This window comes from Pan troglodytes, chromosome 12 (assembly GCF_028858775.2).
Source record: "Pan troglodytes isolate AG18354 chromosome 12, NHGRI_mPanTro3-v2.0_pri, whole genome shotgun sequence".
Lineage (NCBI taxonomy): Eukaryota > Metazoa > Chordata > Mammalia > Primates > Hominidae > Pan > Pan troglodytes.
This window is the reverse complement of record NC_072410.2, coordinates 60263911-60288233: the sequence shown is the minus strand read 5'-3', so window position 1 is coordinate 60288233 and position 24323 is coordinate 60263911. Positions and strand designations below refer to the sequence as shown.

The 24323-nt window shown below is 45.4% G+C and overlaps 2 long non-coding RNA genes across 2 annotated transcripts in view; both read left to right on the top strand.

The window, feature by feature from the left end:
• LOC129143133 (uncharacterized) overlaps positions 1-2716 on the top strand; it is a 206483-nt gene extending 203767 nt beyond the window's left edge. Inside the window, exons 5-6 of the long non-coding RNA XR_008546258.2 lie at positions 1449-1504; positions 1951-2716. This is a non-coding gene — a long non-coding RNA (uncharacterized LOC129143133). The remainder of the gene's footprint in view (positions 1-1448; positions 1505-1950) is intronic.
• Positions 2717-8481: 5765 nt separating this feature from the next.
• Positions 8482-24103, top strand: LOC134807906 (uncharacterized). Its single transcript, XR_010149497.1, has 3 exons — positions 8482-12236; positions 20305-20456; positions 22803-24103. It is a non-coding gene; the product is annotated as an uncharacterized LOC134807906 (long non-coding RNA).
• The last annotated feature ends 220 nt before the right edge of the window (positions 24104-24323 follow it).

Sequence of the window (24323 nt, the reverse complement as noted above, 5' to 3'; positions counted from 1 at the left end):
TGAGCCACCGCGCCTGGCCAGTATTAATTCTTTTGTTTTAGGAATACTCTACACATAGTTGGCATTTTAAGTACTTATGATGTTTAAGAGAATTTGGTCTATGAGAGGAACAGCTGAGGCTTATAATTTGAATTTTTTTTTTTTTTTGAGATAGGGTCTTGCTCTGCCACTCAGGCTGGAGTGCAGCCCCCCAGGTTCAAACAATTCTCCTACCTCAGCCTCCTGGGTAGGTACAGACATGCATCACTACACCTGGTTAATCTTTTTGTGTTTTTTGTAGAAATGGGGTTTCTCCATGTTGCCCAGGCTGGTTTCAAATTCCGGGACTCAAATGATCTGCCTACCTCGGCCTCCCAAAGTGCTGGGATTACAGGCGTGAGCCACTGTGCCAGGCCTATAATTTGAATTTAAAAGTGTAATTGAAGAAGTTAGACTTGTGATTTTAAGTTGAAAGTTTAATAAATTTCTGTGTTGGAAGACTTAGAATAATTTAAGTATTGCTATATTTATCAGTTTATTATATTTACATTTTCAAAAAGTTATTAAGATTTTGTTTAAGTCAGATAATTGAGGTATTTAAAAAGAAATTGCATATATTAAATTTATAAAAGTAGTTTAAAATGTTTGAATGTATATACATAAGCTTATAAATAGGACCAAATATTAACCAACAGCATTCTAAAGATGTTTGCTATAATTTGCTACAGTTATAAATGGGGGGAAAATCTTTCAAAGAACTTAAAATCTAAAGGAAGGTTTTTTACAGATGAATGGATAACAAAATGTGGTATAGCCATACAGTGGAATATTATGCATCCTTAAAAAGGAAGAAAATTCTGTCAAATGCTTCAACATGGATGAACCTGGAGGACACTATGCTAAGTGAAATAAGCCAGTCATGAAATAACAAATACAATATGATTTTACCTATGTAAGGTTAGAATAGTCAAATTCATAAAGACAGAAGCAGGATGGTGGTGCCAGGGGCTGGGGCAGGGGAAGGAGAATGGGGAGTTAGTGTTTAATGTGTACTGAGTTTCAGTTTTGCAGATGAAAAGAATTCTGTGGATGGATGTTAGCAGTGGTAGAACAACATGAATATACTTAATGTCACTGAACAATGTGCCACTTAAAAATGGTTAAGATGGTAAAAAAATATGTATATATATAAATATGTATATCGAGGGAGAGAGAGAGACAGAGAAATGACACCTGAAAGTGCTCAATGCTTAGAACTTTAAAAGCTCTACTTACTGAAAATGTTGCCCAGTAAAGTATAATTATAATTATTGGTGATACACTCAACAAATGTACGCCTAGTTAATTCTTTATAGTAAATTATTACTGTTGGAAAAAAAGCTAAAGGAAGATTTTTTAAATTGATCATGCCAAAAACTTATATTGTTTTTTTTTAAAAACCAAAGTTATCTTTAATCTTTTCCATGCAGAAAAACCACCTACAAGGACTCCTCAAACTCACAATAAACATAGACTGTTCTCATAGGTAAGTGAGGGTTCTAGGGCTCTAACCAAGGAAGTGGAATGATGGATGGAGAGGAGAGGGGCTTATGCGGCAGGTGTCACCCAAGTAGAATGGTACCACTGATGAAGCTATGGAAGAAGGAGCAGATGGCATCTGGGGAAGGGGACACCACATGTTCAGGTAGAAACTGAGCATTCAGTAGCCAGCCTGATCCCAAGGCAGGGCACTCAGAGACACCGGGTAGAGGTAAGGATTTGAGGGCATCGGGAATGGGTGGTGGTGGAAGTCCTGTGTGCTGCAGAGAGGACCCGAGAGAAGTGTGGAGGGACCTTGGCCAAGGACATAACTCTGAGGAGTGCCAACACTTTCGGAGTGGCGGGGCCTGAGATGGCAAGATTCACTTAAATGGTCTAATTTCAGGACCCAGAATTCCTCTGCATCCCTCCTCCACCCCATATCTCTTCCAGGGCTTTGCCATGCCTGGAGTTCTTCAACCCAGGAAAAGTGGCTACAAGACCTTGATGTTCCACTCAGAGGACCAGGGATTATGGTGGGAGAGATGACATAAGGACTGAAATCACACAAAGGTGCAAATGACTAATGCCAGTAGGTTTCTGGAAGCAGGTTCCGTAGACTTGAGGGTGCACTCCGAGGAAAGCTGAGTGATGAGGAAGCACCAGGAAGGAAGTGCTCAGAAAAGGGGAGGCCGGTGGCTGGAGTGGCTCCTGGTCTAGCAGTTCTTCATGTCCATCTTGTTTTCTTTCCAAGGGAATTTCAGCCTTACCTTTGCCCAGGTTTGGGTGGCAATGATAGGGACAGGAAAAGAGAAATTCTGGGCAGAAGTGGGCGGGTCTCCAGCAAGGGCCTCACCCTCAAGCCTAAAACTATGGCCCAAAGTGAGAACATTCCTGTTTTCCTGCTTGACTGTTGCCTTTTCCAAAACCACCCATGGCCCGCCCCACTCCTAACCTGTGCCCAAGAAAGCCCCAGGCTCCGCTAGCAGAGAGAGAAGAGAAGAAGCAGCTGGATGTCAGAGACTATGGTTGAATGTCGGAGAGAAGGGGCTTGACTTCAGAGGGACAGCTTGATGGCATAGCTTTGGAGAGGAGTCTGGCCAGGGATGGCCAGACTCCGGGGGAAGATTACCTACCCACTCCCTCCCCTTCTCAGCATCCCTTCTCACTGAGAGTCACTTTCATCAGCAATAAAATCCCCTGCATTTATCATCTCCAATTTGTTTGTGTGACCTCATTCCTCCTAGACCTCAGATAAGAATTTGAGTGTGGGTGCAAAGGGCTGTCACACTGACCCTCCACTGAGCTGTTAACACTTAAGCCATCTGCAGATGGCAAAGCTAAAAGAGCGTTGACTGAAACACTCCTTCTGGGGCTTTAGGGGTTGTGGGCACCCCCCTAGACACTGCTGCAGGGCCAGTACGGAGTTTGTTCCTGCTGGCACCCAAAAGCGCTCTCTCTGGCTCCTGCACCCGCTCACCTGCATGCTCCATCCCTGGAGGGGTTGAGTGTGGTGGATTCCAGTGAGTGGGGTTTGCCCCTGCTAGCACTGAAGTAGCTAGTTCAAACACCCACACTCCAGTTCCCACCCACAAGGGGTCAGGGAAATTTCCTGCTTCAGCACGATTCCCTGAGAAATAAGTGAGGCGGAATCTCTTTCAGCCTCTGGTGAGGGCTGGTGGGGTGGAGGTGGGGGGTGAGTGGGAAGAAGCCACTCCATCAGCTTTGTCTTGGCCTTTGGTGTTTTTTGATCTTTAATTCCCCCAGTATTGGTTCCATCCCAGCTGTGGTTGGGCATCCCTGCTTCACTGGTTAATGAAGAACAGGTGCATCATTAGTTAATTACATCCTCAGGCCTCAGAGCTGCCCAAAAGGAGGAGGGAGTGGAAGCTTTGTCCCACCTCAGACCACTGCTGCTGGAAGAGGGAAGGGAGCTGTGGTCAGAATGGGGCCCCTGCTCTCCACGAGGCTTTTCTTCCTCCTGGTCTTCTCTTGCCTGATGGCTGGAATGGAAGCTCCCTGAGGGCCAGGCCCAGGCCTACCTCCATGACTAGGTTGCAGGCCTAGCCCCAAGCCTGGCTTGGCTCTCAGGCCCTGAGCCAAAGAGGTGAGTATTCAGGGACTGCCCAGGCTCCATGCAGAGAGTGCCTGGCCTGCCACCCCGTTGCTCTTGGGGAGCCCTGGGTTGAGGGGACCTTCCAGGAGTGGGTGGTGCATGGCTGTGCCCATGTGGGAAGTGAGCTGTCCTCAGGCCCCCAAATTGCATATCAGCATATTATTCGAGCCCCTTTGGATGCCCTCGGGCAAGGGGGAGATGTAGAGGGGTAGCTCCTGGGGCCATTTGCTAGATAAATTAGACGGGCGGTAGTTGAGAAAAGGCCTCTGTGCACAACAGGCACCTCCTATTCCTAGAAGGAAGCACGTTTTTTGCCAGACATCAGGTGGACATTGGGATATCGGGCCCTGAGGTAGTGATGAGTGACGTTCTTGACAACTCCCCCAAGGTGAGCTTTAGCTACCTGCTGCCCACTGTGCCCTTAATCACATTTAATTCTCAAGAGAGCCTGCCCAGGGGGAAGAACAGCTTCCTCTTCTACAAATGTGGCCTCCCATATTTTCTACCAACCAATCAATGCTTTTGGAACCCCTGCATGGGGGCAACCACAGGAGATAGAGACCCATAAAGCTTAGCTCCTGACCTCGGGAAATCCGTCATCTTGGGGGATGCCAGGCAAACACCTCAGGCCCAGAAACCCAGTGACCCAGGCAGAGGAGCTCTTGAAGAGGTGGATGACACTGTAGGGACACAGACAAGTCAGGTACTCATGTTTGTAAAACGGGTAAAAAATCTGCATTATTATCAACATTTTGGGACTTTGGCCTTTGAGGAAATGAGTGAGGAGGGCGTCATCAAATTGTGACACCTCTAAAACCAGGACTACTAATTCTATTCTGGCGTCTTCTTCTTCTTTTTTTTTGAAATGGAGTCTTGCTCTGTTGCCCAGGCTGGAGTACAGTGGTGCAATCTCAGCTCACTGCAAGCTCCGCCTCCTGGGTTCATTCAAGCAATTCTGCCTCAGCCTCTCGAGTAGCTGCGACTGCAGGTGCCTGCCACCACGCTCGGCTAATTTTTTGTATTTTAGTAGAGATGGGGTTTCACCGTGTTGCCCAGGCTGGTCTCGAACTACTGAGCTCAGGCAATCCGCCCGCCTTAGCCTCCCAAAGTGCTGGGATTATAGGTGTGAGCCACTGTGCCCGGCCATCTGGTGTCATCTTCTATGTTTACTCCAAAACTCCGGAAAATCGAGAGGAAATAGAAGTCAGAGTGCTGCAGGCACTGAAGCTGATTGCTCTGTCCTGAGAGGGACTCTTGCCAGCTTCCCACAATGTTGCCTCCATCCAGACAATGAGACCAGGGTTATGGCTGAGAGGCACCGCCTTTGTAGGAACTCAAAACTGACAACACTATTAAGTGGAGAGATGTAACCTTGAGGTTGGGCCTATGGAGAAGGCTTTGCTCTGGCATTTGATTCTGTTGAAGCGTTTCTTGTCCCTGTATGAGGTTATGTCTCAGAGCTGAGTGATATGCAACAGCCAAGAACCAGGATCATCCTAAGGGCCAGAATGAATGATCCACTAAGGTGGACAACACTGCCAAGTCTACACTGGCATTTCTGAGGGCCTGTTAGAAAAAAAAAACAAAGCAGCTTTTCTCAATTTTGGCTGAACATGAAAATTAACTGAAGATCTTTTAAAATTGTGAGGCCTGAGTCCCACCCCTAGAGAGTCTGACTTAATTGGTTTTGAGTGGAACCCGGCCGTCTGGATGTTTACAAGCTTCCCAGCCAGTTCCAATATGCAGCCGGTGCTGAATACCACCACAGTAACACCTGCGTGGGCACCTGGAGTCTCCATGTGGGGCTGAACCCTGTCTGTGCAGGATTCTAGAGCAGGCTGTGCTTTTGACATCTGTTGTATTGGCCAGAGGAGAAGGGACGAAGGAGAAGTCTCCTCCTGGTGTGTTTCTGAGTGGTGTATTTCTGTCAGGCCTGGATTTAGATGCTTTGGAGGTGAAGAATGAATTGAATGAATTTTCTACTATTGTTTCCTCCTGTATCCACCTGTATCTGGTGTGTGTGTGTGTGTGAGAGTGAGAGAGAGAGAGAGAGAGAGAAAGTCTTGCTCTGTCACTCAGGCTGGAGCATGGTGGTGCAATCACAGCTCACTGCAGCCTTGCCCTCCCAGGCTCAAGTGATCTTCCCACCTCAACCTCCTGAGTAGCTGGGACCACAGGTGCACATCACCACACCCAACTGATGTTTAAATTTTTTTGTGGAGATGGAGTCTATGTTGCCCTAGCTGGTCTCAAACTCCTGGGCTCAAGTGATCCTTTTTCCTTGGCCTCCCAAAGTGCTGGGATTACAGGCATCATGGACTAGTGCAGGCAGGGAATGCTCCATAAGGGAGGAAATACTTGATTTTTGGAAGAATTTAGGTAAGAGGGTTTTTCCCTGAAGGTTAGTGACATGAGGATAACAATAGTAAAGATCAGCTATTAGATCCATGTGATATTTGAAGGCCAACATGCCCATACTCCTTCTGAGTCTACTCCCTGGGTTTCTGTCAATGGAAAGGTGATTATATAGTCCAAACTTCTATAACAAATGGCTCTCCAAGTGAGGTCCTCAGACCAATATCGCCCCATCCCTGGGAACTTGTTAGACATGCATAGGCCCCACATAGACCTAAGGAATCAGAAATTCTGAGCCCAGCAGTTCCTATTTTTGACAAGTCCTCTCTGTGGTTCTGATGCTCACTCAAGTATGAGAACCACTGTCCTGCTTTGCATCCACGTCTGCTAAGTAGACTCTAGTTATTAGGAACAAGAGACATGTTTGTTCTCAGTTACATTTAACTTATATTGGGTTGAAACCTCTCCCTCTAACTACCCCCACTGGTCCTGTGGCCTTATTACTGGACTTATGATTATTTACGTCCATCCAAGTGACACAGTGTCAAATAGTTGACAGGCTCTTATGTGTTCAGCCAACATTTACCGAGCAGCTCTCATTTGCTAGGTACTATACTAAGCCCTGGGAATGTAGCAATGAACAAAATCAAAGTATGTTCTTCCATGCAGCGTATGTTCTAGTGGGGGAGATGGTCCATTGATAGAACTACCATATTTTTATGTTTAGGTGATAGGAAGGAAAACATAAGGTTGGGAGGCTATTTTTGATAGTGTTAGAGGAGGCTTCTTTGAGGTGATGTTTGAGTAGAAAGCTGGTTGAAATGAGAAAGCCAAATGAAGGGAGCGTATCCTGGGAAGTGGGAACAGTAGTTTCACATCCTAAGGTAGGAATGAGCTTCACATATTCTTAAGAACAGAAAGGAAGTTAGTATAGCCAGAAGGGAATGAGCAAGGAAGAGAGATGCAGGAAGTAAGGTCCAGGAGGCAGTGGCCAGATCAAGAGAAGCCTTAGAGGTCCTGCATAGGTGTTTAGGGGAAGATAATTTTTTTTTCTACCCTTTTAGGTTCTCCAGCTGGTGTCCTGTAAATGAGACTGGCCAGAGAGATATTAACAGAAGAAAAATAGTTTCCTAACATGTGCATCACACATGCACATATAAGAGCACTCAGTGATAAGTAACCCAAAGGGGTACTTAGAACTTGGGTTTAAATACCTGTCAACTCAAGAATCATGAGGTCCATACATTTGGAAAAGAGAGCTTTATTTCTTATAAAGGGTTGCAGCCTGCAGGCTGGCCACCCTCAGGCTGGGGCGTACTTCGAAGGAGGAAAGGTGAAATGAGAATTTATGCTGAAGGGTTAGCTAAGTATACATATTCAACAGGTTATCGGAGGAGCTATGAACATTCAGAAGGGGGATGTATACATACATACTAAGCAAACATGCATGTTACATACATCCCATGTTCACTCTGGGGGTGGAGACTGAACACTTAAATGCATTAGAATCAGGCTCTCTATCAAAGGGTGAAACAGAGGTCACAGAGGCATCCTGTGCATAGCCTCTGTAAACCAGCCACCACCAGTTCCTGGCTGGTGGCCCCCTATCAGGAGGGAATACTGGCTAGTATTTGTATCAAACTGCAAAAGGGGAGAGGAGTCCTGCTAAAATCAGTGGTGGAGCAAGTCTTTTGAAAGGGATGGCTTTGGTCAAGGTTGGTAGCCCATGCCTGTAATCCCAGCACTTTGGGAGGCTAAGGGAGGAGGATCACTTGAGGCCAGCAGTTCAAGACCAGTCTGGGCAACATTGTGAGACCTTGTCTCTACTTAAAAAAGAGCTAGTTTCTGTTTAGCCCTTAGGAAACTAAGCCTAATGGCAATTAGGGAGGGAAGAGTATAATGGGGTCTGTCTGACCTCCCATCTGGTCATGGTGGGGAACTCAGTTTTTAAGTTTCCTCTGGGGTATGCTTGGCAAAGAGGGGGTCCATCCAGTCAGTTGGGAGGCTTAAGATTTTAGTTTTATTTCTCTTAACAACAACAACAACAACAACAACAACAACAACAACAACAACAGGGTTTTAGGCTCTTAGAGAAGGCAGGTTATGGGAAGACGATCCTGAAAAGTACCGTAAGCAAGGGTTGTGTATCAAGGTTTGTTACACAGATTGATGCCTTCTCCATTGAGAAGAGTTAAGAATCCTTCCTTTCCTGGAGGGGGAAACACCTCTACGATGGGAAATTTCGTTTATAAATATAAATTTTCTTTACGATATAAAAACTTGTTTTTAGAGCTTTTTCTGAATCTGCTCGTTCTCAATGACGTTTAGCTGAAAATAATTTATATGCCAATGGTGCACATTTTGGGGTGGCATATTCTGGTACCCCTCAGGTGTCAGTATGGTTTTATGTCACTTTATGACAGGAATATGTTCTGAGCAATGCATCACGTGATTTCTTTCTTGTGTGCATATCATAGACCTACAGAAACCTACATGGTACAGACTACTAGGCACCTCAGCTGTATGGTACAGCCTCTTGTTCCTAGGCTACAAACTTGTATAGCATGTTACTGTACTGAACGCTGTGGGCAACTGTAACACATTGTTCAGTACTTATGTATCAAAGCATACCTAAACATAGAAGAGGTACAGTAAAAATATAGTATAAAAAATTAAAATGGTACACTTGTATAGTGCACTTACCATGAATGAATCTTGTAGGACTAGAAGTTATTCTGGGTGAGGCAGTGAGTGGTGAGTGAATTTGAAGCCCTAGGACATTACTGTACACTACTGTAGGCTTTATAAACACTGTACACTTAGGCTACACTACATTTAAAATTTTGTTTTCTTCAATTACTAACTTTAGCTTACTAGAACTTTTTTACTTTATAAATTTTTTAGTTTTCTTTTTGATTTTTTGTAATAATACTTAGTTTAAAACAAGTACATACAGCTGTACCAAAATAGCTTGTTTTTTAGAGACAGGTCTTGCTTTGTCACTCAGGCTAGAGTGCAGTGGTGCAATCTAGTCTCACTGCAGCCTTGACATCCTGGGCTCAGGTGATCCTCATGCCTCAGCCTCCTGAGTAGGACAACGGGTGCGTGCCACTATGCCTTTTTTTTTTTTCTTTTTGGTAGAGATGGGGCCCAAGCAATCCTCTTGCCTTGGCCTCATAAAGTGTTGGGATTACAGGCATAAGCCCCCACACCCAGCCAATGTTTTCCTTATATTCTTCTATAAGCCTTTTTCTATTAATTTTTGTTTTTTTTTACTTTGTAAACTTTTTTTGTTGGAAATGTGGACACAAACATATTTGTCTAGGCCTACACGAGGCTAGTTCATCAAGACTTCACTAGGTGATGGGAATCTTTTAGCTCCATTATAATTTTATGGGACTACCATTGTGTATGCGGTTCATCGTTGACCAAGATGTCATTATGACATGCAAGAGTGTATTTCATTTTGAATGATGGGCCAGCTACTAAAAGGTATTGATATGAGCAGGGTGGTATCTATCTTTGAACAAAAATCACTCTATATAATGGACCATTCCATGAGTATAAGCAGGGAGATGAGTTAGGGAGATGCCAAGTGTGAGACATGGCAGTATGGAGGTAAGGGTGAAAACTAGTTGGATTCTAGATACTTTGGAGGAGGAGTCAACAGGACATGCTCATGGATTAGTCTGGGGTGGAGAAGAGTTAAGCAACTGACTGGAGCCTTTTTTTTTGTAGTCTAAAGTCTTCCCCAAGGCCCCACATCAATAGAGAGGATAGGAACAACATGGAGGGATTCACAGAATCTCTCCCATCCTCTGAGTGCCTCCACTGGCCATCATAGGCTGGCTTGTGTACTTCTCCACAAACATGATTTTGTCCATAACTGGACCATGTCCTCAAGGGCCATATCTTAGGCTTTTCTGAATCTTCCACCCCTACCCACTCCCAATAGAATAAAAACAGTTGTGAGAACATAGGAAAGCATGCTATGGACTAAACCTGGGCTAAAACCCTTCCAGGTAGTGATGACAGCCTTAGAGATGAGGAAACAGACTTGGGGAGTAAAGGTACTTTCCTGATAGTAGCGACCATTTGAGACAACTTCCTGCCTGCCCAACATTGTGCTGGGAATTTGGGCGGCAAATGGCTGATCTGGGTGTTACACCAGCAGCTTCTCAATTTATGTTGCTGCTGAGCAAATGATACCTCATTGTGATCTGTCTGCTGAAGGAGTTCAGAAAATGCCACCCCAAAATATGCTTTGGTGTGCTGATTGCTTTGAACTGAGGGCATTTTGAGAGACAGTGGATGAAGGCAGAGGCTAGCTTTGAGCTCACCTTATCTGCCTAAAGACAATCCTCCAAAAGGAACTCAACTGTCAAGACTTCCCCAGGAACCTCGTCAACCAAGACCAACTCATAACACAGGAGAGGAGACTGAGGTTTGACTCCGTGCCCAGACAGACTTCGTCATAGGCTGTCACCTTTTCTTCTGAGGGCCCACTCATCTTTCCCAGCATCAAATGAAGAATCACGAGGTTCGTACATTTGGAAAGGAGGGTACCACGACCTGCAGGCAGGATGTGGAGCTACTAGCTGAAACTGAAAAGCAAGTGCTCTGAGGGAAAGAAGGATGAGATGGGAATTTATGCTGAAGGGCTAAATACACATATTCAACAGGTTATGGGAGGAGCTATAAATATTAATGAGGGGAGTGAGTGCATGTGTAGTAGGCTAACATGTATGTAACGTGCATTCCATGTTCGCTTTGGGGTAAAGACTTAACATTCAGTTAGACTCTACAACAAAAAGTGAAGTAAAGGACAGGAAGGCCCTCAGTGCACAGCTTCTGTAGACTGACCAGAATCACTTCATGATTGGTGGTCTCTATTAGGAAAGAATGCTGGTCTGTTGCTGTGTCAAAACAGCAAAAGGGAGGGACGGCATTAGGTGATTGGTTGAAATTGGTGAAGAGAGTCTGTGGAAAGCTGGTTTCTGTTTAACCCTTAGGGAAGAAGGCCTAATGGGGGTTGGGTGAAGGAAGGGGTAGATGACAAGACCTATCTAACCTCCCAGCCCATCATGGCCTGGAACTCAGGTTTGTTTTTTGGTTCCCTTGGCGAGAGGGGGTCTATTCACACCAAAACTCATTTACAGTTCCCTAAGTTGCTTACATCACCCTCCAGCCTCCCCTATGAAGAGAGTAAATATGCTTCTAGATCTCACCAGGTTTTGGGGGATATACACTTTTCTTTTATGTGATGTCCCCATGCATGTAATAAATTTGTATTCTTACTTTTACTGTGAATCTGTCTACTGTCAGTTTGTTTCATAGACTCAGCCATCAAAGCCTCAGAGGACAGAGGGAAAGCTCTCCCTCCCCATACTATTCTCAGCAGGTGCCAGAGCTACCTTTTCAATGGCTTCCATGAAGATGACTTCCCTCTGTGAGTGACTTCAGGTGGTTGGACACTAAAATATGCCACCACAAAAATATGACTGAAAAGTTACAATTTTAAGAGAAAGTTATATTAATAAAGGAAGTCTCTGCCTGTAAGAGTGTCTCCCTCTCTGTCCCAGGAGGAGGAGGATGGCTAAATCACCAGACACTTAATGGAGGAGGCATGACTTAAACCTGCAGAACAACCTTACCTTTGTCTAAGGTGCTTTTCCTGGTCTTCTGGTCTTAACAGGGTCTTTCCCCATACTCTTCTTTCTTTATTTCAGAGAACTGATGGTATTTAAACCTCAAGTTTAAACTTTTTCTTTGAAATCTCATTTCTCTGGGTTATCTCCCATATATACAGGAGATATACACATTATCAAACTTCTTTTTGTGTTTTTGCTTGTTAACCTGTCTTTGTTACAGGGAGTCCTGGTTAAGAATTATGAAGGGTAGCAAAGATTATTTTTCTTCCCCTACAAGGTCCTACCCCATTCCCCCCACTCTTTTGAGGGAGCCGGTCCTAGATGTCAGCTGAAGGGAATACCATATCCTATGAATCACTTGTTATGTCTTTTTGCTCTTATTCTTTAAGCCTCTTTCTTCATACCTTCCCCTCAACAACTTGAACGTGCTTGTTTTCTGCCCCAGGCATAGGAAATGTATGCAAAGGGCAAAACAGAAGCTTTGCTGTTGACAGCACTCATATAAACAGATTTTCTTCCCAGTGCCTCCACCTAGTTCTTTCCTTCCTACAGGACTCAGACTCTCTTGGACAGAAATCTTCGTCCCCGTGAAATGCTGCCATGTCCTGAGAGACAAGGTGGGTGAGTTCTCTAACCTGATGATGTGAAGTTGGTTTCCTCTGAACATCTGGTACAAGGGGACCATCTGGGCCGGCCCCCAAAGCCACGTTGTTATTTATGCCCGTGGCCTTAGGGCCACAGGAATCAATGATTATGAGGCAAACCCTGACAAGATCATGTTTCAGGGTGTCTCCCCTGTGATAGAAAGAACATGACCCCATGTTCTTTCCATGCCTGTTGGAACAAGAGAGTACACGTTTCTGCCACCCAGGCTCTGGCTGTGCATGTGGTCTTGCTAGCTGAGAACTATGCTTGACACCGGAGATAAAGCACTGCAGGGGAAGTATCGTGTCTTCTGGGATCCTAGAGCAGATTCAAGGGAAAAGATCATGAAGTCCTGTATTACAAAGTCTCCCGTTCCATTTCAAAGAACCTCCTCCAAACCTGTTAAAAGCATCACTGGTCCAAAAACTGAAATGGAGAAGAGACTTGGGATCTCAGGAACTTCGGTGCCCCACGTGGTTCAGCCAATCTCTCATGTTATTCAGCAAGCACGCACAGAGAGCATCCTGGCCACCAAGTTGCCAGAGACAAGTGAGAAGGATCTTCTGAAAATAGCCTCTTCTTCAACCTCTGTAGAAACATCAGTCTTTGATACAAGGTGGTCAGAAAACTCAGAAAAGAGTACTTTTGCCTGGGCCTCAGCAGAGAGGTCCCTTCCAGCATTGCAAGTTCCATAACAAGTTCCATGGTGACCACCAAACTGGCAGCTTGGTCCTCACTTGTAGGATGGAGAAGGCAGGAGAACACTTCAGAAGATGGGCCAGCCTCTGTGGACTCACCAGGCGTGATGGCAGGTACCTATAATTCTAATTCTAATTCAATTAACCACTCAGATTTGGGCTTATGGGAAAGAATGACATCTTGGGAAAGGGAGCTGCTTTCTCTCAGCCCCTCTCAGGAAGTGGAATGCTTCCCAGAAGGTAAAAGCAGCTTCCTGTACAGACAAGCGTCTTGCCTGGTGACACGCCATGTTTCCTATGGGGAGAGCCTGGGGCAGGCTTGGCCACTGAGGCCTGATTGTCTCTGGAAGGCAGGCCAGATCCTATTTCTGTTACCACACAGCCTTCTCTTATCTCCAGTTCTGCTCTTCCTGTGTTCCCAGCTGAGTGCTTTCTGACTGACTTGGCTTTGGTGAATTCCTACAGACATCCCAAATTCTACCATCAAGGGGCTTGCTTGCTCAAGAGCCAAGCTCATCTGCAGTGAGGCAAGAGTCACCTTGGCAGATGCATCTCTGGGTGGCAAAGTGTTAATACCTCTTGCTCTCTCCCATGGCCTTTGAGTGGCTACCTCTGAGGCGAAGTCATATCTTCTCCCTTGGATGGCCTTATCCTCAGCCTTCCCTGAGCCAGGACAGACAGCTAGCCTGCCCCGTGGTGTGATCTCAGAGGGTGTCTCCTCAAAGCACCATAGGAATTTTACAAGAAGAGACTCAATACACACTTCTTGGAGTCCAAAGGGGCTGGCCACAGAATTGCTGGAGAACCTGGCCAGGGTGATGCTGACAATGGCCCATCAACAAGCTCCTGTAGCCACAACTGCCCCCCAATATGTTTCCCAACCTACACTGGTGTTCCCACCCTCTGCCTACCACAGAGAACCCGGAACACTAGAGGGGGGACCATGGGAATGTCTACAATAGCTTCGTGGTTGCTGTCAGGTTCACAGTTGCTTTCGGATGTCCTATCTGAGACTAGAGGGGAGGTAGATCCCTCCCTCAGCTCTTTAAGTCCAGCCATGCCCCAGGGCTTGTTCAGTCAAGGAGAGAGAGAGGCTGCTGGCAGCTTTTCTGCTGAACTCCTTGGGAGCTGTGATCCAAGCTTTCTGCAGACTGACATGGAGTGCCTTCTGCAGAGCTCAGTGGCTTCTCTGGCTCACTCCCAAAGCCAGGGTGAAATGGAGCTGGCATCTAGAAGTCTAGTGAGTACTTCCTGCCCTGGGCCCAAGGAAGCTGTTCCTAGTGGGACAATAGCTGGTCCTCACTACTTGAGGTCAAGTGGGAAACTGTTCCCAGCTACTTCATACAGCAGAGGCAGCACAGAAGGAGCAGCCTCCTTGAAGGAGGAAGATTGGGTGATGCACTGCATCCCTTTGCTCCTGGGCTAGTTTCTGGGTTCTGGCTTTCTCACACTCCGGCACCCTCCCCTGGATGTGAAGCTCCTTCAGGGCCAAAGACATGTGCGACCGCATGTGGCTGCTGCATTGGTCTTGGAGCTGTAAACTAGCTGGGCAGTGACCTCCTCTGGAGAGTCCCTTGAAGAGCGTACTGACGTGGCCATTCACCCTCCAAAGGGGTTGCTCTAAAGGAAGCTAAGATCTGGAAATCCACCCACTCCCTGGAACAGGTATGGAGAGACTTCACCTGGGATCTGCCAGGTTCCCTTCCTAGCTTTCCAGAGAACCCCCCCTGGCAAAAGGACCCAGGGTGTGGGGGCTTCTGCTATTCCACCCACCCGTCCCCTGGGAAGAGAGTGACTCCTCTCTGGAGACTGTGACACCCCAGAACTACACTGGTGGGTACTGCTTTTTTTCTTATCTGTAAAGAAAGCTTAGTATTTTATTTGTCCACATCCTTCTCTGTATTTCAAGCCATCCTTCTCTAAATGAACTTTAGAAGTTTCATTACAGTTTCTTGAAGGCAGACTCTGATTTTATTTATCTAGTATCTTTCACCCTCTTTCATGACAATTTGTTTCGTTTTGTTTTTTTGAGACAGTCTCACTCTGTCACGCAGGCTGGAGTGCAGTGGCACCATTTCGGCTTACTGCAACCTCCACCTCCTGGGTTCAAGCAATTCTCCTGCCTCAGCTTCCCGAGTAACTAGAATTACAGGTACCTGCCATCATGCTGGCTAATTTTTGTATTTTTAGTAGAGACAGGGTTTTGCCATGTTGACCAGGCTGATCTTGAACTCCTGACCTCAGGTGATCCAACTGCCTTGGCCTCCTAAAGTGTTGGGATTACAGGCATGAACCACCGCACCTAGCCTCATTATAACTGTATTGGGTACATGATTCTAAGTTGAAAACTTTTTCTCTCAACATCTGCCAGAAATTATTCCACTGTCTCTTGTTTCTATTGTGGCTATGGAATCTAACTGACATTTCTTCAAGGTGATCAATCCTGTCTCTGACTTTATTTTAAGATCTTTTTGTCTTTAAAGTTTTGCAATTTCATTATGTCTGTGTCAATTCCTTTTTTATTTTAAATTTTGCTTGAGCATACTAAGTTCTAGGTATTTGTTGGATAGCAAACTGCCCCAAAACTTAGTGGCTTAAAGAAATAACCATTTTATTACCTCCTTTGTGGCTCAGAAATTTAAGCAAGTATCAGCTGGGCAATTCTTCCACCCCACACGAGATTGGCCGCAGTATCTTTGCGGTGTTTAGCTGAAATCTGGGCTGGTCTGGAAGGTCCAAAATAGCTTTGCTCACATGCGTTTACAACATGAACATCAGTGGGGACAGCTGGGAGGCTGGACTCAGATGTGTCCCTCTTCCTTTTTCAAAGTCTTGAGATTTATCTATTCAGATTTCTTACAAGGCCTCTGGCTTTGTAAGAAACAAGAGACAAAGATGGAAACTAAGGCTGGTTCTGACTTAGCTTTGGGAGTCTTAAAGCGTGACTTTTAGGTCCTATTTATTAAGCAAGTTGCTGAGGCCATCCCAGATACAAGGGGAGAAGGATTAGACACTACCCCGCAAGGGGTGGTGTAGGGAAATTTTTATGGCCATCTTTAATTACTACATTGTACATCCTGGACCTGTGAATTCATGTTGTTCTTCAGTTCTGGAAAACTTGTAGCCATCAGATGTTGCTCTTTCTTCCATTTTTCTGCTTTTTCTCTCTGGGACTTCAGTTAGATATCTAAGACTTTCTGATTTGAGCCTTCAAATCTCTTCTTTCATGTTTTTATCCCTTGTCTTTGTGTTAAATTATGAGTGAGTTTGTTGGTTCATGAGTTTTTCTTTTCTCTGACATTTTACCACAAAATTTCAAATGTATGGCTAAGTTGAAAGACCTTTACAATGAACAACCAATATCTACTACCTACATTCTACCATTAATATTTTACTATACTTTGTATCTATATATTCATCTTATTTTTGATGTATTTCAAGTAAATTGCTGACATCAGTATCCATTGGGCTTTATTTCAATTTCGCATTTCTAGAAGTTCATTTATTTTCTAATCTGCCTATTCCTAGTAGTGTTTTTTATTTTGATTATGTTCTTTATTTCTTTAAACATTTCCCACATAACCATCTTCTTTATCTTAAAATTCTGGTAAGTTCTTGGATATAAATTGTTTTTTGTTTTTTGCTAAAAATGTTTTGCTTTTGATCTTAATCTATACTGCACTGTGTGTTTGGGAGATATAAAGGAAGAGAGTGAGAGAGAGGAGGGAACTTAGTGGTTTCTGAGAGCACAGTCGTCAAGGTTGTAAAATCGCATCATTATTGTTAGTCCTTATACTGTCTACTAGCTATTTAAACGAGAATAGAAATAAAGTTAGAAATTCAGTTTCTCAGTTGCACTAGCCACATATCGTGTTCTCAGTAGCCACATGTGTCTAGTGGCTACTGTATTGAGCAGGGCAGATTAGAGTAACTTCCATCATTTATATACACAGCATGACTATATTTAAATAAAACTGTAGTTCCAAAAAACAGGCAGCAGCTGGATTTGTTTCATGAGATATAGTTTGCAGATCCCAGCTCTAGGCCTAAACTGTCATGCTTTCCTTTGCAGAGGACTTGCTTTTGCTTGTAGCTTGGTGAGCACCAACCTAGAAGCATACCAGCCCTCCAGGGCTCTCCTCAGGACGAGAGTCCCAGACTTGTTTCCTAATTTTCCTGCTGTCCCAGGGCTTAGTGTCTGCAAGTACCCTCAGGGCAACGGGGCTGTTAGCAAGTTTTTGCTGTTCTAATCCTATCCTGGTTTTCTCTGGAGGGTAAGGTGGGGAGAGGGTCCATAGAGACCTCTTATTTGCAAATAAAACATTTTGGGTACCAGAGGTAAATGTTCTCTCTTACTTTATTTTCCTTCTCACCTCTGGTTAAACTTGGCAATTATGACTTCTACAGGGGAACTGAATAAAACTTTCAGTCTCTTTAGGAAGTTAAAGCTGTGGGCAGCTTTCTTCATGGTGTTCCAATTCAGCACTGTATCTGATGTCTGGGGATTCCTTCATGGAGTGTTGAGATCTGTAATCACTGGAGGGCAGAGATGAGATCATATAGAGCCTAGATGTGGGCCTTGCCTGTTCTCTCCAAGCTGCCGATGCCAGGATTAGTAGCACTGAAAGCCAAGGTGAGAGGCTTCAGAGAACTCAGATGGGGAAGGGTTAAGAAGGATGGCAAATGATAGATGGATGAGGGGGTCTCTATTGACCCACATGCCACCCTCTGAGAGCTCTGCATCAGGATGGCAGAAGGCCCCTTAAGAGCCTGTTGGGGACCCTGCCATGTGTTCCAAGTGTCATTCATTTTCCTGCTTGCTGACAAGACATGAGTTGGATTAGCCTTCTCCTCTTATCACCTTCCCATGTCTGGGTCAGTGAAGGAAATGAGATCTTGGCCCTGAGATCTCTGCCCCTGTGTTCTAGAGCAGAGGCTGGAGATGCTGTAAGATCACTTCCCATCCAGCAGGCACTTGAAAGTGCTTGTTGGCAAGTGGGAGACAAGAGCCGGTCCCTGCCATCAAGAAGTGGAGGGTTAGAGACAAATCAATGACAGCCAAATGTAGCATGACTAATGCCATGTGTGACAACAGTCAGCATACAAGTATTTGCAGGGTACTGAGGGCAATCAGAGAAGGGAGGAATTATGGGGAAGTAGAAGAGAAGCTTCTAGGGCTGGTGACATGAGCTGAGAGCCTTCTGAGAAGCCAGTAGCTCTGTTCCATAAGTGTAACTTAAGGCGAGTCTTATGCTAACTTGGGGTTGAATAGGTGGCATTTATAATGCCCTTCTATGACTCAGCTGAGTCTTGTACTAACCTGGTTCCTTCATCTTTCTCCTGTCTGTTCCATCCTTCACCCACAGAGGTGAGACAAAACCTCAGGGTAGTGTATATTCCAATCAGAAGGTGCCGTGTGGTTTTGAAGGATCCATTAGAGGAGCTCTCACTGCCACAGAATCTATCCAGCCACCTGCCAAACATCTGGTACAACTGGGTCATCTGAGATGGGCCGAGAAACATATTGTCATTTATATCCAAGGGTTTGGTGGCCATAAGGACTGTGCCAAGAGCTCATCTTCCATGGGGTTTCCCCGACTGTGGAGAGGAAGGTCTCACATGCATGTGGACACTTGGGAATCAGGTGTTTGCTGCAGGGCCACTGGCTGGCAACGTGGTGCTGCTTTCCAGGAGATTGACCCCAAGACCCACCAGTGCTGCATTCCAAGGCCAGTACTATGCCTTTGCTGAGCCCAAGAGAGAATCCCCCATGAGCTTTGGTATAAGCAGCTTCTCTCTGCTCTGGCCCCACAGTTTCCATTAGGAACCATCTCAGATCCAAGTGTCGTCCATGTGGGAAACAGAAGGGCAGAGGCTGGGGGGCCCTCTCAAATGGGAAATGAGGAAGCCTCAGAGGATAGAGGGGAGGCCCCCAGCATATGATCCCTCTCTTCCTTCTACCCACTGGAAAAGAAGATCCTTTGTTAATGGATGAAACCTTAGTAGCCCCAAGGCTGCAGCTAAGCAAGACATGGGATGGAGTACAAGGTCTAACAAAATCCCTGCTCGCTACTACTTTCCCCAGACTGAAGGCTAAACCCATGCAGGATGGCTTGGTGAACCATCTGCTGCCAGCCCCTTCAGAATGGCCCTCCATGTCCTCTCTGCTCTTTACACATAAACAGGAGAGAGTGCTGGGGTCCAGAGTTGCCCTTGAAGAGAGGGATGGAAAAGTGGCTCAGACACGGGAAGGGGTGACCAAAAGAGAAAGCCTGGACTCCTCAACTGCCCCGTGGGACATCAGTTCTCTCCAAGAGGAGCCCCTGGATTTGGAAAGTGCTCAGGAAGGCAGGATTGAGCACCAGACTGCCCAGAACCCTCCACCTGCTGGCAGCAGCTAGGCCAAACTCTTGGGTTTGAAGAGTGAGAGTGCTGAGCATTAGGCTGCTCTCTGGCTTTGGAGCCAACCCACTGGGCCACAGATAATCCCTCAGCAGGTACTGTTGGAGACCATACCCTTGTCCCAGCACCAGAGCTCCAGGAACACCAGGACATGAGACATAAATCCACGGTGCTTCATCCCTCTACTGGGGCACTGAAGATCACGACCATTCATCTCAACCTCAGGTCTCAACCTCAGGTATGGGCAATGGCCAGTGGGAAGGCCTGGACACAAGGAGCTGGCATTCTGTTAAGCATGAATGTGGAAAGGTTACCCAAGTGCATAAGGCTGTTCTTGTGTTGCTATAAAGAAATACATGTCTGGGCACAGTGGCTCACACCTGTAATCCCAGCACTTTGGGAGGCTGAGACAGGAGGATCTTCTGAGAACAGGAGTTCAAGACCAGCCTGGGCAACATAGACTGTCTCTACAAAAAATACAAAAAAGTTAGCCAAGCGTGGTGGCGCATGCCTTTAGTCTCAGTTACTCAGGAGGCTGAGGCAGGAGAGGATCACTTGAGCCCAGAAGTTCAAGGCTGCAGTGAGCTATGATTGTGCCACTGCACTCCAGCCTGGATGACAGAGAGAGACACTGTCTCTTAAAAAACAAACAAAAACACTCCCTGTGCTAAACCTGCATGTGAAAAGTCAGCTTTTTTTCTACAGAGATGAACTAAGAAATTACTTGATGGAAAAGAATCCTGAATTTAAGTAAGCTAAATTAATGAACGCAATAGTCCACAATATAGTTTCCTAACTTTACTGTCTAATCTCAGAATCTTTAAAAACAATGTAGCATTTCTCTACCAAGTGGTGTTTAGATTGTTTTCTTCTCCTCCCTTTCAAAACATTCCTAGAAAAGATGCTTGTTTTTTTCTCCTCCCTTCCTAAACATTCCTAGAAAAGACGCTGTGAATGTCACGTATGCTTCCTGGCTACACTCAAGTTCTCAAGGAATGGATGTGCCTGATCCCCTGTCTTACCAGATAAGGGCCCTCACTGAGGATGCTCTAGGAACCCACAAGGTGAAGAAGAGGTGCCCCTTCCTTGAAGGTATGGATAGGTCTCTTGGCTGCTGGTGACCAATGGCACGTGCCACACTTGGATTAGGCATGATTCAGCCAGGATCAAGTTGAACTAGGCAAAGTCTCCCGATGCTAGGCCATGTCATTTCCCATGGAGAGCAGACCCTTTCTCAGTCTGCATCATGGGAATGTTATGCTTGTCCCCCAACCCGAGGAAGAATTGGCTATTAATTCATCCATGTATGCAATATATTGTATTGCATTTTACTATGGGTTAGGCGTTGTTTGGGACACTGGGGATTCAATAGCAAACCTAAAAGGCAAATCCCTTCCCTCGTGTACTTCACAGTCTAATCAGGAGATAGACCGGATAAACTACAGAGTATCTGAGTTGATATGCTCTATGAATAACAATCAGATAAAGGGGATAAATAGGGCTTTGTGTATGCACATGTATGTGATAAGGCTTCAAAAGGTGGTGAAGGAAGGCCTCCTTGAGAAGATGATGAGGGACAGCCATGTAGCCCTCAAGGGAACAGGCTTCTGGATGGTGCTGAGGCCCTGCAGCAGGGTTGTGTGTGGTATGTTCAAGGAACAGGTGGAGGTCAGCAACAGAGGGGAAGAGCCGCAGAGGAGCCTTTGGGACACCCTGGGAGACTGTCCAGAACAGCCTATTTCTTCTGTCTTTAGATGTGAATGAGTGTGAGACAGGCCTAAAGCTCTGTGGTGATCCTCGCTGCCAAGAGGACTGAAGTCCATGCCCCCACGCAGCCTGGCATGCTGTATGTGCATGCTCCCTGCCCAGGTATCGGTTGCCCAGGCACCCTGCCACTGGCTGTGTTTATCAACTGCTGGGATCTCCTGGAAACCCTGTACCCTGAGCAGGTCAGGGTGGAGCTCTTATTCTCATGCCTTTGGCCACAAATACCAAAGAAAACATTTTCCGAAGGATACGGACAAAGTCCAGGAACTGTTCTAGAACTTGGAACATGTTATAAGGTCGTTTACTATGAGGATGTTCATTGTACTGATTTTTCTTTTGCAACTTTGCCTTTGGAATACTTCCATAGGATGCTATTCCTGACTCTGATCAAAGTAGACGTGAGTAGGAATTAACTTGAACATCCAGTTGTTTCCCCAAGGCTCCTTCGTGACCCTTGCTTTTGTCTTGCTTTTTTTCTTCTTATCAAAGATTATATTGGGCAGGGACTTGCACCGGAAAATCGATGTGAGCTCCTTGTGAGCGGGTCCAGCATAGAGCAGTTGGTAATGAATTAACAGATGCCCTTAGCCTTTTTAAGGACTTACTGCTGGTGATGGTAATTCATTTGGTACAGTTACCTCTGAAATAATGTAACCTGCCTGTGCTGCCACAGGCAGATCAATAGACATGATTTTTATTTCCCATCTTGCTAACTTGCTGTGTGACCTTGGTGCTCAGGTCTTGCATATCCCTGTGAAACAAAGGATTAGACTAGATGTCGAAGGCTTTGTTTAGATCTTTGAATGTTAGATGCTGAAATCCCAGCAAAGATGCCATTTAGCACAATCTTTTTCCACTGAACTCTAAGGGCAGGTAGGTAATCTTGCCATGCTATTTGCAAGTTTTTTTCTTGAGGTGGGGGTTTCTTAGTTCGTATATGTCAAGAGAAGATTGAGTTTGGCATAAAATAGAAGCTCAGTATATAGTAATTCAATTTCTTATGGCTAGAAATCTACATGTAACTGACTATTTAAAATATTTCCATGTTTTTTTTCTTCCCTTGCCCTCCCAAGTGTCCAGATAAGACACTTGACAAGAGTTAAGTTGGAACAGGGTCTGTGAGGCAGTCATCTGGAGGTTGCAGTCATCTAGCTTCTGTGGATTTTGCTTTAAAGATAGTTTCTAGTTCTTTGCATCCATATAAGCTATCTGATGGTAGAATACATTCTGAAATACGACTGGCCTTGTGCTTCTCTGGGTACATGGTCTCAAATGTAACAGAATCTTTTTAAAAATAAACAATTTTTGATATGCATAAAATGAAAAATAATTATCAGCTCTCAGGCAATTTAGATTCAGCATCACAAAGGGATGTTAGGCGTTTTCCAAAGTCAACTCTGTGTGCATGCATAGGGTTCTTGAGGGAGCTATAGAGCAAAAATAGGTGGCGAGCCCTTATATTACCAGGTTCATTTGTTCCAAGTCTGGCTTTGGCTTTTAATCAAATGTTAGCATTTGTTTATTTTCTCAAAAAATACTTACCTGTGATGTGCCTGACAATATGCTAGGGATAGGTATAAGAGCATAAATCTCTGAAGGTGCTTTTGAGAGCCCATTAGGAAGGGGTGTGTTACTTAGTTCCCTTTAAAAAAAAATTCCTTTGTGTTTCAGGAGTTGGATTATCCTTTAACTACCTGGGCCTGCTGATTGGAGTTGCTGTGCTTACTGCAATCTTGCATATGTTAGTATTGGTCTTGTGTGACTCGTAACTAGAACGTACGTGAGGAAGGCAAATTCTCTGGGTCAGAACACAGCATCACTGGAGTGCCCACCTACAGCACCTACTTTTGACCTGAGGAATTTCTTTTTTTCTCTCTCTCTGAGACAGCGTCTCGCTCTGTTGCCCAGGCTGGAGTGCAGTGGCAAGACCTCAGCTCACTGCAACCTCTACCTCCTGGGTTCAAGTGATTCTCCTGCCTCAGCCTTCTGAGTAGCTGGGACTGCAGGTACGCACCACCACACCGGCTAATTTTTTGTATTTTTAGTAGAGATGGGGTTTCGCCATGTTGGCCAGGCTGGTCTGGAACTCCTGACGTCAGGTGATCCACCTGCCTGGGCCTCCCAAAGTGCTGGGATTCCAGGCATGAGTCAGTATGCCCGGCTGACTTGAGGAACTTCTGTAAGCTCCCTCCCTTCACCTCCTGCCAACCTAAGCTGCATGCCAAGGTTCCAGATGGTGCTCAGGGCAAGAAGGTTCATCAGAGCTGGGAACCACAGGTGTGGAGGGAGCAATCAGAGGCCTGCTGCCTCCCTGATGCCTGTCTATAAAGCAGGGTGGGAGAGAGGACAACCTTGTCTCCTGTTGGAGGTGCCATCACGTCACATAGATTCTCTGTGAACTTAGGAAGAAGCAGCTTGAGTCCCATCCTGTGCATCATCCTTGTTGTCTGTGATGTAAATTATGCTGGGCTCCTGACTCTTTCCCTGGGAGAAGGCCTGTATGCTGTATGTTCTGCATCAAGACCCAGCCTGTAGTCCCAACAATGGGCTGAGGTAGACCTCTGGTGACTCAGATACTCCGGTGATGAGTGTGGTCTGCAGGAGGTGTCCAGGGGAGCAGGAGGCACACGGCACCAACTTGGAAAGTTAATGAATGAGTTTAGTGATGGACACACAAGGAACTGTTAACATGTTTTAGAAAACTTACTTGGCCTCAGCACTTTCTTCTCCTTTTAGGCTGGGTGCGGGGTGAGACCTCCTCCTCCTTTTTCCTTCAGCCTCAGTTGTATTTTATTGGATTACAAGTTTGTATTTATTTTGTATTACAAGATCCTGTCTTCTGTTCCTGTTTTGGCCACTGTCTATGCCAGGCTGCTATTAGAGCCTGACAGCTTCACCCTAAATAAAAGAAAACCTTTTATGTGTAGTTTAAAAAAATAAACAAAAACCTCTGTAGATCTTTTTAAAATCTACCAGCAATGTTTGACTCCTTTACTCTTAAAAGTGGGGCTATTCCCATTCCTCTGTTTTAGGCCTACACTTGTCATTTTGCAGGGGAGACCATTGGAGAGGATGCTAGAGGTCTTAAATATGGTTCTCACCCACAGTTTGCTTGCTTTTATTAGACTGAGCTAAAGGGTGGGGGAATTCACATGCCATGAGAGAATAGATACTTGCATGTGCTTGCATCTC